General features: G+C 41.4%; 1 protein-coding gene across 8 annotated transcripts in view; it reads left to right on the forward strand.

The window, feature by feature from the left end:
* Sgms1 (sphingomyelin synthase 1) overlaps positions 1 to 14,409 on the forward strand; it is a 257,862-nt gene that overhangs the window by 96,293 nt on the left and 147,160 nt on the right. For 4 of the 8 annotated variants that reach the window (XM_035441887.1, XM_027406400.2, XM_027406402.2 and 1 more), the window contains exon 3: positions 857 to 950. The exons of the other annotated variants lie outside the window; for them this stretch is intronic. The gene's annotated coding sequence lies outside the window, so the exon portion shown is untranslated. The remainder of the gene's footprint in view (positions 1 to 856; positions 951 to 14,409) is intronic. 8 annotated transcript variants of the gene reach the window in all.

Consider the following 14,409-nt stretch of genomic DNA (forward strand, 5'->3'; position numbering starts at 1 on the left):
TGATCTTCATATGGCTCCAGACAAAAGTGCTAAATGTGTGTGTGGAAGATAGCAAGTAAATGTGCTAAATGCCAGCAAGCAACCCCAGGTAAGGGCTACCTGAGTTTTTTTTTTTTTTTTTCTTTTCAACTTTTCTTAGATTTGAAATTATAAAGATGTTAAAAATTCATCAGTGATAAATAGGACTTACAGGGCAGAAGAGCGTATGTGAGAAGGACACAGATTCATCTGCCTGTGTATGGATTTTCTACTCTGAGAGTTGCTTTTCTAAGTGAACAGTTTTATGGCAGTGTCTCAGTCACTTTGCCGACAAGGGCACTTCTGCATCTGTTGGCTGAAAAGGTAGACCAGCAGATTTAATGCAAGAAGAAACAATACTGATTCCACCTCCCAAGTGCTGGGATGCAGGAGCCACAGATGGGGAATTGAACCTAAGGCTTTGACATGCTAGGCAGGCACTTTCCTGGCTAAGCTATGTGCCAGCCCTCTCCTTTGTTCTTTGATACTTGTTAGCGGAGTAGTTTGGGGCAAGTTTTCTAACCATTGGGAATGTCAATTGCTGCTGCATTTAAGAAGAATATTCTCAAGACACAGTGTATCCTCAAAAGTGTGAGGTTCCAGTGAGGAACTCATTGAAAATGAGAATGATTTGTTTTCCAATACTGACATACTACTAAGAGTTTTGATTATAGATGAAAAATGGCCCAGGCTAAACTAGAGATTTTCCTTAATTTGGGTGGTCATTTCTCCTCTTAATGGTGAAGATTTTTACCCAGTTAAGTGAAGTTTCTTTCTGTGGTGGACACTTGGTTCCTTTGATTGACTTCTTTGTCATTTGCTGCCTTTGTTATTCTAGGCAGAGCTTCAGTGGCTGAAGGAGCTGTGATCTTTCAAGCACAGTGCAGTTGGAGCAGAGCGGGGTGTGTGTATGTGTGTAAGAGATAGCACAGGTAAGTGAAACTGTGCCTCAGTCATTCTCAAGGATTCAGGGATCCTTGTATTTCTTCTTGCTTTGCTTTGAGATTGAGTGTCCAGCTCTGGTGGTGGTGAGAGAAGTCTCAAGGAAAAATTGACCAAGGAAATGTCCCTGGCCTTTTCTTTGTTTGGGGTAACACCAAGCTCCTAAATCATGTCGAGGAGACTTATTTAGTTGAATGCTCAGCCTGGTTTAGGCTTGTTTGTAGCTAGCTCCTTTAACTTAAATTAACCTGTTTACCTTTTGCCTTAGGGCTTTATACCTTTTCTTTTTATGTCCTACTTTTCTTGCTTCTTCTGTGTCTGTCTGGCAGTTACCTGGTTGGCCCCAGGCATCTCTTTCTCCCTGGTTCTCTCCTTTCCTTCCCTCTTCTGAGCCTAGATTTCTCCTCCTGTGTATTCTCTTTGCCTGACAACCCGGCCTATTTCTTTTCTTCTTAACTATTGGCCATTTAGCTCTTTATTAGACCGTAGTCAGGCCTTTATGAGTGCCTTAGTCAGGCAAGGTGAAACAGTAACACATCTTTTCATAATTAAACAAATGCAGTATAAACAAATGTAACACACCTTTACATAGTTAATATTCTACAACAAGGAGAGGCCATTATTTTTTTTGGGGGGGGTGCGAATAGAGTTGGAGAGGCCAGTTACCCCATTAGAGGAGGCCAGCAATGTGGCTAGGCAGAATGACAAAGGCTGCCTACAGGAAGTGACCTCCTCCTGAGTCATATAAGCCCCAGGATTTTGGAAGATTCCGGGAAGGCTTAGGGTGTCATCCAGGGGCAGTTACCCTTAGTCCTGGTTTGCTTTCAGTTGAAGTCTTTATCTTAGAAGATTACAGTTAGCAAGTATGCTTCCTTCTTTGTACTTGGCCAGTCTATGCCACTGCTGCAAACATTGCCAGTGAGGTGTAACAAAGACCTTCACCAAATGTTCTGGTTAATGCCATGAAGATAACTCAGAAGGCACCAAAGTATGTCAATGTCACATTAAGGAATGGAAGCAAAGCAGTTTCTCCTTGGCTTAATTTGATCAAGCATGAGCCCAAATTTCATTCCTCTACCACCCTCCTTGCGCCTTCTGACTGGTTTGTGGTTGTCAGCCTATTTGTAATCTGTCTGTTGTGGGTGTCTGTGCCTGATGCCTGAGACTTGTACCCCGGTGTGTCTGAATCTGAGTCTGTCCCTCCAAAGGGCTTTGTTCTGAATTTACTGGACAGCAGAGAGAATATGGGGGGTGAGGTGATTCTTTACAAAATCTTTAACAGAGTCTTACAAGAGGAAGAAGTTACCTTATTGACCCAAGTGGCCCAGAAGAGCATTTAACACTACAAACGATGTTTTCAGGATGAATCCTCATGCTGTTTCTAACATTTATGGTCTAACATAATAATTATGGTCTAACATTATGGTCGTAAGGCTCTTCCAGCTAGCTTGTTGGCTGATTACCATGTTAGACTCCCGGAAAAACTCAGGTCTCCGGGGTCCCAGGCCATGACCGTGGTCACCCCCAATCACCAGGCAGATTCGAGAGCTTGGTGCAAACTGCATGAAGCTTTATTGTTTTTTAACGAGCTAACCCCATGTTAGCTCGGGTCTTTCATCCACCCACCATGGCTGATGGCTAGCAAAGACCCCTCGAACTGGCTGCTAAGTGATCTTGTAGGGCAGCGTAAGGGGAGTGTCTAGGGGTATGCACAGGCTCAGGATTGGTGTGCCTCCAGGCTTGGAGGGCTTGTCCTGTGTTGACTGGCCAATTGGTTGTTATGGCCCATAGGCCCTCCCAGGGTGGTTGCTATTCTCTGCTCGTCATTGCTGTGCACTTGTCCGTAAAGCACACCCAGTGCAGTAAAGCATAGCGCCACCAGCTAACTTCTGATTGGTTCCTTGTCACGAGGCAGGCACCTAACCTCTAGTGACTAAGGCAAGGTCATAGCGAGCACATGTTACTGTAATGGCTGCCGAAATGGGGGGCTGGTCCCTTCACCATAGCATACATATACACACATGCACTATTCTGGGTCAGGGACACGAGAGATCACACAATTTTAAGATTAAAGCTGTGCACTTAGCTTGTAAAAGCTTGCATGGGATATCCAAGACAGTAAGGTGTATTACCTTGTTCTCTTAAAGGGGGGTTAAAGGGCCAGGCGGTGGTGGCGCATACTAAAGTTGGACGCAAATAATGCATACCTCAAAGGAGTCAGACCAAGTTTGGGATGAATAGATGTTTTAATAGGAAAGTACTCACGCAACCAGTCAGTCCTCTACACCAGGCGAACCATGGAACAGAGAGCGCCGCCTGCATGCCACCCTCATATTTAAGGTCTTACTATGTCACTGACCACACCCTAGTGTGCGTGGTCTGTGTCACCTGTGCCAGCCCCCGAAAGGGCGTGGCTAATATTTCCCCTACAGTATACTTTTAATTCCAGCACTTTCGAGGCAGAGGCAGGTGGATCTCTGTGAGTTTGAGACCAGCTTGGTCTATAAGAGCTAGTTCCAGCACAGCCTCCAAAGCCACACAAAGGTGGGTTAAAGGTAAATAGGCCAAGTAGGACAGACAGCAGGCCAAGAACACAGTAGGACAGCAGGCCAAGTACACAGTAGGACAGTAGGCCAAAAATACAGTCTTAAATGATTTCAAACAGTATTATTAACCTAGCTGCAAGGTCCAGTAAAAGTTCAGATTCTTTGGTGTCAAGAGATATCTTCAGAAAAATGTATCACTGCAACATAGACTATAAAAACTAGCTGCATGACCTAAATAGTATCTTTATGTCACTGTCAATTGCCAATCTAGCATATCTACTATGCCTGGGATAATTACTATATACATAATTACTGTATACATAAAGACAGTATTGCTAAGTTTTGCTTGTTTTCAGGCTTGATAAGAACAATATATTGCATGTAACATTTTTACAACTTGCGCTTTTTGCTTGGGTGTGCTGTTATAGTGAGTCACCTTTTATTGGTCAAACAGGATCTGCAGTTAGAATCTATTGCAGTTCATCTGTGGTCTCACTTCCCTCCAATATTTGATAATTTTGTTGCCGTCCTAGTGTGTGTGTGATAATGTATTCTAAGTTGCTCTTCTTGGTGAATCACAGGATTGCACCTGTTCTCTTTTGTAGAACAGAGCTCACAATTTCAGTGTAGACAAACCTTTTCGATCTTTCCCTTCTCCCATCTTCTGACTATGGCTCCTTTTCTGGTTTGCTTTGTATCCCAGGATGCCTGGAACTTGAGATCCTCCTGCCTCATCCCCTGAGAGCTGCATTAACTTCTTTCATTCTTTCTATGCATGGTGGATGCATCTTATTTCTATTTTGTTTATTGGAATATAATTGAACATTTTTTCCATGTGGTCAACTTTCATTGTTTTAGATTGAAATATCTGTTGGTTTATATCCTTATTCAGTTTCTCTTATGTGTTGAATTTCTCTTCTAATAATGGTCCTGAAAGTACTCTGTGGACACTTGGCAGCTTGAAAAGCTCAGTCATCATTTTAAGTATCCTTACTCCTTTCCAGAATAATACAAAACTCACGGGGCCACTAATGTTCTTTCTGAACTTAGATGCTTTTGTCAAAACTTATAAAATTGAGCCACCATAAAAAATAGATATGTAAATTTAGGACAGTATTTTTTTTAATTGTACATCTTTACCATGTCTCCCCCTTTCCTCTTCCATCCTGTACCCTGCATCTTACCAGCTTTATCCTCTTCAGAAGGCTCTTCGCCGAGAGCCCCCTGGTTTTGGTTTCTGGAATGTCTGAGTCTCACCCTTCCAGTTCACAGCTGACAATTACTTCCAGATGGCCTTGTAAGCACATTCTCCCAATGTGCTACCACTGCGTTTCTTGTCAGTGTTTATAAGACATCTATGAAGTCTCTGTGTGCTGGTCTTTAGTGGATGGTTTCACTTACTCCAAGGTTACTTGGTTGGTGTGCAGTTTGTTGTTTTTGCCTTGTTTTTAATGGTGCATTTCATGTATCTACAGATCGCCTGTCATTATCAGCCCTGAAAATGCCCTAGTTATTAGTGTTCTAAACACCGTCTCCTATTTATTCTATTATCTCCTCCAGTTATGGTTAAATTAATGTCAGGACTACTTTTTCCTCTCAGCTTCTTTATAATGCCTGTTTGAAGTTTGCTCTCTTTTCTGCTTCTTTTTGTCAACTTTCTCAAGATTGAACTTCTAGCTTAATAATTTTCTCTTCTGCTGTATTGAATTTTCCTCTGAGATCTTACTTTTAATGATCTATTTTCTTTTTCGAAAGTTCTGTTTCTGCTTTCAAGTCTGTAAGAATACCTTTGATGAGGTTTTTCTGCTTTATTTCTTATTTCATGTTTTATATTCTTAACCAACAATAAATAGTTATTTCATCCCTTATATTTGATAATGCCAGGATTTAAACTCCTTTGTGCTCTGAGTCTGTATTCCTCTTCCCCAATGTGCAGATTGAGTTTGTTATTTGCTAATAACATAAATGGGGCTTTTATCTGAGAAGATTGTAGTTAACAATGATGAGCTGTCTAAGTTAGCTCCAACGGGAGATCCTGGCTGTCTGGGAGGTGGAGGCAGGAGAATTGAGTTCCAGCCCAGTCCAGGAAGCATAGTAAAACACTGTCTGAATAAAAAAACAAGCAAACAAAAAATTAGCCAAGTGTGGTGTCATATTATAGTCCCAGCACTTGGGAATCTGAGACATATTTTTTGTCAGCTTGTGCTACATAGTGCGTTTTTAGACCAGTCTATGCTATATAGTGAGACTTTGTCTTACCTCACCTTGCCCTATGAAGTCACTTGATAATTATATCTTGGAATCTCAAGGTATCTCAACTTCTACAGACTATGGACCCAGGACCACCTTTTGTTTCTGAAAAGCTAGCTATCAGATTCCCTGCACTGTGGCTGGAGTCTTAGTTGTCTCCTGCAGTGTCGTCATTCTGCTATGACTACTCTTCAAGCATTTTGGCTTCAGTTTTCATGCACTGCTCCTGCCGTATTCTCTCAGATTTGGTTTCTGTACCTGAGGTCATTAAGACCATTTTAAAACATAGTTTTATACATTTTGTCCAAAATTACTGTACAGCAGAAATCTAATTCATGGCAATTCCTGTCTTAGGAGTGCCCAAGTGATTGAAACTAAACACAACAGTGCTTCCTCAGCCCCAGCTTACTATGTTGCACAATCTGTTTTCTGATCAAGTGTCGTTTTCCCTTCTATCTAGAATCCTAGGCATACAAGATTCAACTGTGACTCTGCCAGTGGAGCTGCAGGAAAGGAACTGTTTGCTAGTGTGACTTGGTGTCATCTCTATAAGCACCCTCAGTGTTCAGCATGTCTCTATTAGGTGTGGAAGGCAAAATGAAAGTTTTCATTTATAGAATGCTAAGTTGCCTTGGGCTTTTGGCATCTGAAGTACTTCAAAAATGTGTGTCCAGTATAATTGCTGATTTCATAGCTTCTCCTTTTTCTTTGTTCTTTTGCAGAACAAGCCCAATCATACCTCTTTAGCTGGTACACAGTTTTGACAGATGTGTGTGTGTATAATTGGGGATGAAACTGGGCTGGAAGGCATGCTTCTAGCCCACAAGATCTTTATCCTTTGCTGGTTACAAGGATGGCATTGTGGCGTTTGCAATGCCAGCATAACCTTAGAAAGGCAGGCACTGCAAATGTTGCTGGGAAATGCTGAGCTCTGACTGGAGGCTCTCCAAATATTGCCTGGTATTTTCCCTAGAAAAAATATAAATGCTAGAAAGTTCTGCAGCTTTTCTGCCTTTGGATTTCAATTTGGATTGGTAGTTCCTTATGTCTGTGCCCTCATAGTCTTGTTTATTTTTGGGGGGGGGGTTGGCAGTAGTTCAGGCAGTGCTGCTGGGTTTTGTTTTCTAAATGCTTACACATGCCACGTGAATACACACACATGTTACACATACACATACATCACACACATGCACACATATTCACACATCACACACACATGCACACACATGCTTACACATACACATGTACATGGGTTAGCTGAACATTCTTATAATTCTACACAGGGAGCTGGGGGAAGCAAGGTATAGGACTGGAGAAGCTTGCTCTGCATGGCCACACTTCTCCAGGGAGCCCTGGGCAAAAGCCCTCTGGGATGACTGTCGCTAGTACATGCTACTTGGCTGTGGGGGAAGAATTCGATCATCTCTGCTTTGGGTCTGTCGGCCTGGACCAGGTAGTTCATTTAGAGCAGATGCTGACCTCTGAGTCTCCTGTTTTCCCCCTTTTCAACTATAAACATGCTCCTGTGAAGACTGTGATTAGTGTGAACCCCTTGTCTGATTAAAATGTTTTTATTCGCATGTGTAGATTAGGCAAAACCATTTCTACCATGGTTCATCTGAGTATAGTTAATTTCTTACTGTGAACCTGATTTTGGTCAGCCTAATAATGTAGCGTTTCAGACGTCCATGTCTTTTTGAATGTTGAGAACTAGGGCTTGCTGGCTGTCATCCAGAAGAGTGACTGTGAATCTCCCTTTGGTCACCAGGCTCAGTCACTAAACCCCGGGCAATGCTTTGCTAAGTGTGCTCTCTGATTCTTCCGGCTTCAGTAATTTGCCTCTGTGGTGATATTGGTTACTCATCTCTCTTGTCTTGACTCTGGACCATCAGCTATTTACACATTGTCTTATCACTTCTCTGTCTGAGACTAATATAATATAGAGTGGGTATATAATAAGGTATAGTATAGTATGGTTCCTTCAAACCCTTTTGACTACAAGTTGTTATCGGCTTGCTAGCTCACCTTAAAAATGCTAACAGGTTAGTTTATTTTTTGTTTTGGCTCTGCAATAGTAAGGTGCTGAGAAGTTGGAATCATGGTACAGAGGAAGCCATTCAGCTTTATTGATAACCAGACTACCTGGGTCCTGTTTGAAGTTGTACTCATCCTGTGTGGTTCTAGTTAACCACTTAGCTTTTCTCAATCGTGCTTTTCCCCCTTTATAACTACTTTGATCTGTGCATTTGCCAGAGCAGTACTTCCCAAGTGTTTTGGCTTTATAGCTGTTTAATAGTCTTGAATCTCTCTCTCTCTTTCTTCCTCTCCCTCCCCACTTTGTGTGTGTGTTTGTGTGTGTGTGTGTGTGTGTGTGTGTGTGTGTGTGTGTGTGTAACAGGCTTTCTTATGGGCCACCAACCAGCTCACAAATCATGACACGGAGACTTCATATTAGTTATGGATGCTTGCCCCTATCTTATGCTCGTCCCATTAGCTCTTATAACTTAAATTAACCTATTTCTTTTCGTGTATGTTTTTCCTTGGGACTTTTTACCTTTCTTTCATTCTGTGTGTCCTACTCCATGTCTGTCTGTTTGTCTGGTGGCTGCCTGGCTGACTGGTCCCAGGCATCTCCGTCTTTTTCTCCCTTGTTCCCTCTCTGTTCTCTCCTCTTGAGTCTAGATTCCTCCTCCTATTTATTCTCTCTGCCCGTCAGCCCTGCCTATCCTTCTACTGCCTACTCTACTCATTGGCTGTTCAGCTTTTTATTAGATCAATTGGGTGCCTAAGGCAGGTGAGGTGAAAGAAATACAACACATCTTTACATGAATAAACAAGTGCAGCATAAACTCACGTAACACACCTTTACACAGTCACAGTCATATCCCACAACATGTGTGCACATGTGTGTGCATGTGGAGGCCAGAGGATGACATTTGGTGACTTCCTCAATCACTTTCGCTCTCTCCTTTTGAGAACAGGATTTCTCTAAGCCATTTCTCCAGCCCTGAGAACAGAATTTCTCATTAGACTAACAAGCATTTAACTGAGCTGTCTCCCTACACCCTTCATAATCTTAAAAGTTACTCCAAAGAACTTCATTAACATGAGTTATACCCAGCTTGTCACAAAAGCAGAATAATGGCCCCCAAAGCTGTCCATGTTCTCACCCCTGGAACCTGTGTGTGTGTGTGTGTGTGTGTGTGTGTGTGTGTGTGTGTGTGTGTGTGTGTGTAGCTCTAATGAAGTTAAGGGCCTCAAGATGGGAAAAGGGTTCTAAATCGTCTAGCCATGCATCTAAACAAGGGCCAAGTAGAGCTGGGTCCAGGTAGCGTCATTACATGAACTCATGTGAAATTCATTCCTTGTAAGAGTGATACAGGGTAGCCAGTGTCAGAGGAGGAGACATGAGATTGAAGCAGCCATCAAAGTACAACACAGCCCAGGTGTCCTGCTCTGGACATATTCTCCTTCAGCACTTCTGAGAGGAGCCCAAGCTTGCAACACGTTGCAAGATATATTGCGAACCTGACCTCCAGAACTGTGAGATGATTCCTGTGCATTGTTTTAAAGGCATCCCATTTGTAGTCATTTGCTACAGCAGCAGTTCGAAACCGATGAATTCATTTAACAGTAACAAACCCATTGTAGGTGAACTTTTTTTTTTTAAAGGTGCTGGGGACCAAGTCCAGGGCCTTGTGTATGTTAAACAGGTACAGGACCATAAACTACATAAATCAGTTTTCTTGAAATACCATCCATCAGTTAGTGAGACTATAGTTAGTGAGACTACAGCTGTTTGTATTTTTTTGCAAATGCTTTTGTCAGGTTAGTTAGAATCTGGCTGTTTTTTTCTGTTTGTGCTACTGTCAGTCAGTGGCAGTATCATGTGTCATGCCTCCTCTGAAAAAATGCCATGCTTACATGCAAGAATGAGCACTGAAAAGACAAAGCCAAAGACAAAAAAAGACAAAGACAAAGACCAAAACAAGTATTGCTAACTATGAAGTAGTTTGGACCTTGTGGACTAAATATTAGGGTTTTGGGAACTCAAGGGATCCACAGAACCAAGGAGCTAGTGCATAGCCTCATTGCTAGAAACCTTTCTGCATGAGTGGGACTGTATTTCTTACTGTAAGCACCAGTTAGAAGACTGGAGCTTGGTTCTTAAAGAAGGTGATTATTAAGGGATTGGAGCAGACTCATTTTGACTCATATTTGTTAGACTCATATTTGTTAGAACAAATATTTGAGTACACATAGTTTATAAAGAATATAAGTGAGTTGGGCTCATAGATGTGGAGTCTAAGAACTCTAAACTCATGGACCAGCATCTGGTGAGGGGCTTCTTGCTGCATCATAACACAGAGGAGTGAGTACCTCACATAGTGAGACAGCGAGTATGGGAGCATGGCCTCCATGGGAATAACACCATCATGGCCTCCTCGAATCCTAATGACTTCACAAATGCTCCATCTCCAAATATAATATAACTAAATATAATCATAACCATAGCAATAGATAGTCACCAACATGTGAGTCTCCCTTCTTGTTCCAGTATGAGCTAGGAAAAATGTTCTTGTTTGCTTAGACTGCATCATTCGGAAATAGCTAAAATAATACACAGTAGCGTGGAGGCAGAGGCATAATTGCAAGGGAGTGCATTTTTGGCATTGGTAGATACCATACAAAATACCTTTTGTCTGTTGCTTACAGGCAGCTTTTGATAACTCGCTTGGACCTTTTGAAGCTAACAATAAGCTTCCTTTCCCTGGGAAGAAGAAAGTTGAAATGAGTTTTAAGGCTCAGCTTTGATTTGTAGTTTTTCTTTGTGGATTTGAAAATACATGACGTATGACCTTTCTACTGGGGTCATCTGAAGTGGTCCCTGCCACTCCCTAGCAGCATCCTGCAAGTTAAGAATCATCCAGTTCCAGTTTCTGTGCCAAAATGCTTTCTACTTTGAAAGGTGTTTAGTCTGTCAGTTTGTATTTAAGTGGCTCGATTTGAGCTCATTGTAAAGCTTTAGTAAAGATTTCATTAACTGATAAATGCGCATTTGATGTATTTGTAGAGTTATATTTAAATCAACGATTATAATACCTCTTGTGTGACAGGGAGGGGACTTGGGAGGTATTTCAGAGTCCTCTGTGTGACTTTGAGCTGTTCTTTAGCTTGTGAGTTGGAGAAGCCCACATGTCACTTGCACTTTGTATTGTCCATTCCTGACTTTATTGATTTGGAAGGGCAGTTTTGGGGTAGCAAGGAAGAGTGTAGAGAAGGTAACTCTAGAGACTGAATTCCTTGGGTAGAGGGATCCTTCTTTGGGTTGACCTTTGCAGACCTGAGCTGGGGGTACTCTTCTGTACACTTAGAAAACCTTTTCCTGAGGCTCACGACTACCTGCCCTTGCTAGCTTCTCTTACTGCATGGTGTGTCATGGAACCAGGAAGCAGGTTCTTCTCCGTTAAGCCTTAGTTATAAGAGGGAGAGGAGAAGCAAGCAATCGGTGGGTGACATTTGATGTTTTGTGACTATGAGCTTCCCATCTGAGGAGTTCAATGTTTTTAGTGAACAGCACCACAATGGCGGCATGTATTAACAAATGTAGTCATAAGACTCTGATAGGTGTTCCTGTTGTGTTTTTGTATGTATTTTAGGTCATTGCCTGGAAGTTCCCTTGGATAGCATCTTTGAGCTTATCCCTGTGGTGATATATTGTTTATGATTTAATAAAGCCACTGGAGATCAAAATGTAAAGCTAGTTACAGCCATAGAAGCAGGCAGTGGTCATATACACATTTAACCAGGACTCGGGAGACAGAGACAGACGGATCTCAGTGAGTTTGAGACCAGCCTGGTCTACAAAGTGAGTTTCAGAACAGCCAGTGTTGTTAACACAGAGAAACTGTGACTCGAAAAACCAACCAACCAACCAACCAACCAACCAACCAACCAACCAAAGAAAATGGAATCCCACAATGACAGTTCCACTAGGACTATGGTAACACCATTAAGCTGAATAACACCAACTAAAGATCAGCTTTGGACTACAAACTGCTCAGATCATCAGCGGAGATGACCCACCCTTACAGACTCTTCTCAGAACAGCTCAGGTGATCCAGCCTCACAGACTACTCTAGCCAGGACTTGAGATAAGCCCTGTACGTTCCCTTTATGCAGCGACAGGACAGAAAAGATACAGCCTAACCCAAAATTTGTCTTTTCAGGATCCCTAAAGATGCCATTGCTCCCAGACAGCAGGAAGTAACGTTAAGAACATAGCACCCACATTCCCAAGAGGCGGGGTGGGTGGATTTTGGCCTTTCATTGGGTTATGAACATTTGTCATTGTTTAGGGGAGTTGGTTACAAAATATTGTTCATTATAGTCAGGAAGAAAGTTGAACAAAGGAATTAGATTCAGATTCAGAGTTCTTGTTTAGTAAAGAAAAAAAGGGGATACAGATATGATAGGATAAAAGGGTAGATTGCTGAATCTACTCTGAAAAGAAAAAAGGGAGGATATATATAATATATATATATATATATATATATAATATATATATATATATATAGAAAGGTAGATTATTGAATATACTTCTAAAAAGCAACTACTAGTTTAAAATATCTTACATTTGATTGGACTTCTTCATATTATGTACAAACATTATATATTGATATAAATTTGAGATTAATTTTGTTAAGACATAGTGTGCATACATTTCTAATCTTGTTCAAGGTATTGTACCTATACAGCTCATTTAACAATGTAATGCAAATTTCTAGTCCTTGAAAGTTATTATTACCAACTATACAGGATAATAATGAAATGCAGGTGAGTAATTAGTCACCTATTGCAACCGAATTTATGGTCACATTAGGTATGTTTACAAGGTCAAACAGAGATATAATTTAGACAGATTGTCGTCAAGCACTCCAGAGGTCTACAGAACATGGCATTTGAGATATTTTAATAACATAGGTTCTTTTTTTTTATGACAATGAGACATGTCTGTTCCTGGCAGCACCAATCTACTTCAGAGAAGATTTTGGGCATCGAAGAAACTCTACATGGAGTTTACCTTCTTTGTGGCAAAAGTAGCCACTGAGTAAGAAAGTGCCCTTGCCTTGACTGCTGGCAGTATGCTGTCCAAATTGGACAACAGGACACAAAAGAGAGTGAGTGCAAACCTTGCGAAGATAAGGTGGGACAGTCCTTCAGAATATCCTGCTTCACAGAAAAATCTGTCAGAGATGCTAGGCCTTTAGGCCAAGGATGGATGTCCCAATGTTGCAGAAGAAACTTGGGTGGCTGTCCAGGAAGCCAGCTGCTTCTGTCATTTTTTACAGTTTTTGGAAGTCACTTGCTCACGCTTCCTGCTTACTCAGTTAATATTATCTCCTTCTTGGGTCTCTGAGGGATTTGAAGACTAGATAGTTAATAGTCTTCATTGTTTACCAGATTCAGAGAAGAAACTCACTAAAGAGATGTAAAGTATAAAAGGTTGAGTGACATTAAAAGATAATTTGATAATGCAAATTAGAATAGAAAGTAAATTAGGTGCAAGACTTTGAACTCACCAAGATAGAATAGATAATGGAGTATTTTCTCTGAATTTGTCAAATGCAAATGGACTAGACATTGTTGATGTATTTATTGCTTATATATTATATATATTTTATTGTACTTATTGTATATATATTTTTATGTTAGTTATAGCCTTCCTTTGTTGTATTAGACAAAAAGGGGACTTGTGATATGTTGTTTATAATTTAATAAAGCCACTGAAGATCAAAATGCAAAGCTAGCTACAGCCATAGAGCCAGGCAGTGGTAATACACACATTTAGTCTCAGGACTCAGGAGACAGACAGATGGATGTTAGTTCAAGGTCACACTGAGCTACATGAAATGGATCCAGTCTAAAAGAGAAACAGTTCATACAAATATGATCACACCACTTGGGATCACATGGTTTTAATACCAGTACTTGAGAGGCAGAGGCAGAGGCAGGCAGATCTCTATGAGTCCAAGACCATCCTGGGCTACATGTGAGTAAATCAGAGCTCACGCCTTTAATCCTAGGATTTGAGAGGTATAAAAAGAAGCAAAGCTCTCATGTGAGATTTAGTTTGCAGACAGGGAAGGATTGCAGTCTGAGCCTTGGTGGAGAGCAGTGCAGTCAGCATTGTACTTGGAGAATTTGTGAGGATAGGACAGCCCTTTAAGCCTGAGGTAAAGGTAAGAGCTAGTGGCCGGCTGCTTTGTTTTTCTGATCATCAGCTTGAACCTCAATGTCTGTCTCTGGGCTTATATTATTCATGTTACATATCTCAACAGTCCCAGAGGGGAGGAGGTATTACAGTGGGGTATTGTACCCTCTCCTCTCCTTTCCAGATATCCACACTCAGGGATACTGTGGGTTGGCAAAGGTCAAAATGGCCCATTGCTTGTTAGGGCGCAGCCCTTTGAAAAGCCAGGTGATCGACTACATCAGGGCTTAGTGGCATCTAGAATCATGGGTAGAACTGCAGGCATCTTCAAGTTTAGGTTATCAAACACCATTTTGATTTGAGAGTTTTTTTCATTGTTGAATCATTAAATATAAATGCTTTTTTGTGTGCAGAAGCAAACCGTAATGCAGGGCTGAG

Source organism: Cricetulus griseus, chromosome 3 (assembly GCF_003668045.3).
Source record: "Cricetulus griseus strain 17A/GY chromosome 3, alternate assembly CriGri-PICRH-1.0, whole genome shotgun sequence".
Lineage (NCBI taxonomy): Eukaryota > Metazoa > Chordata > Mammalia > Rodentia > Cricetidae > Cricetulus > Cricetulus griseus.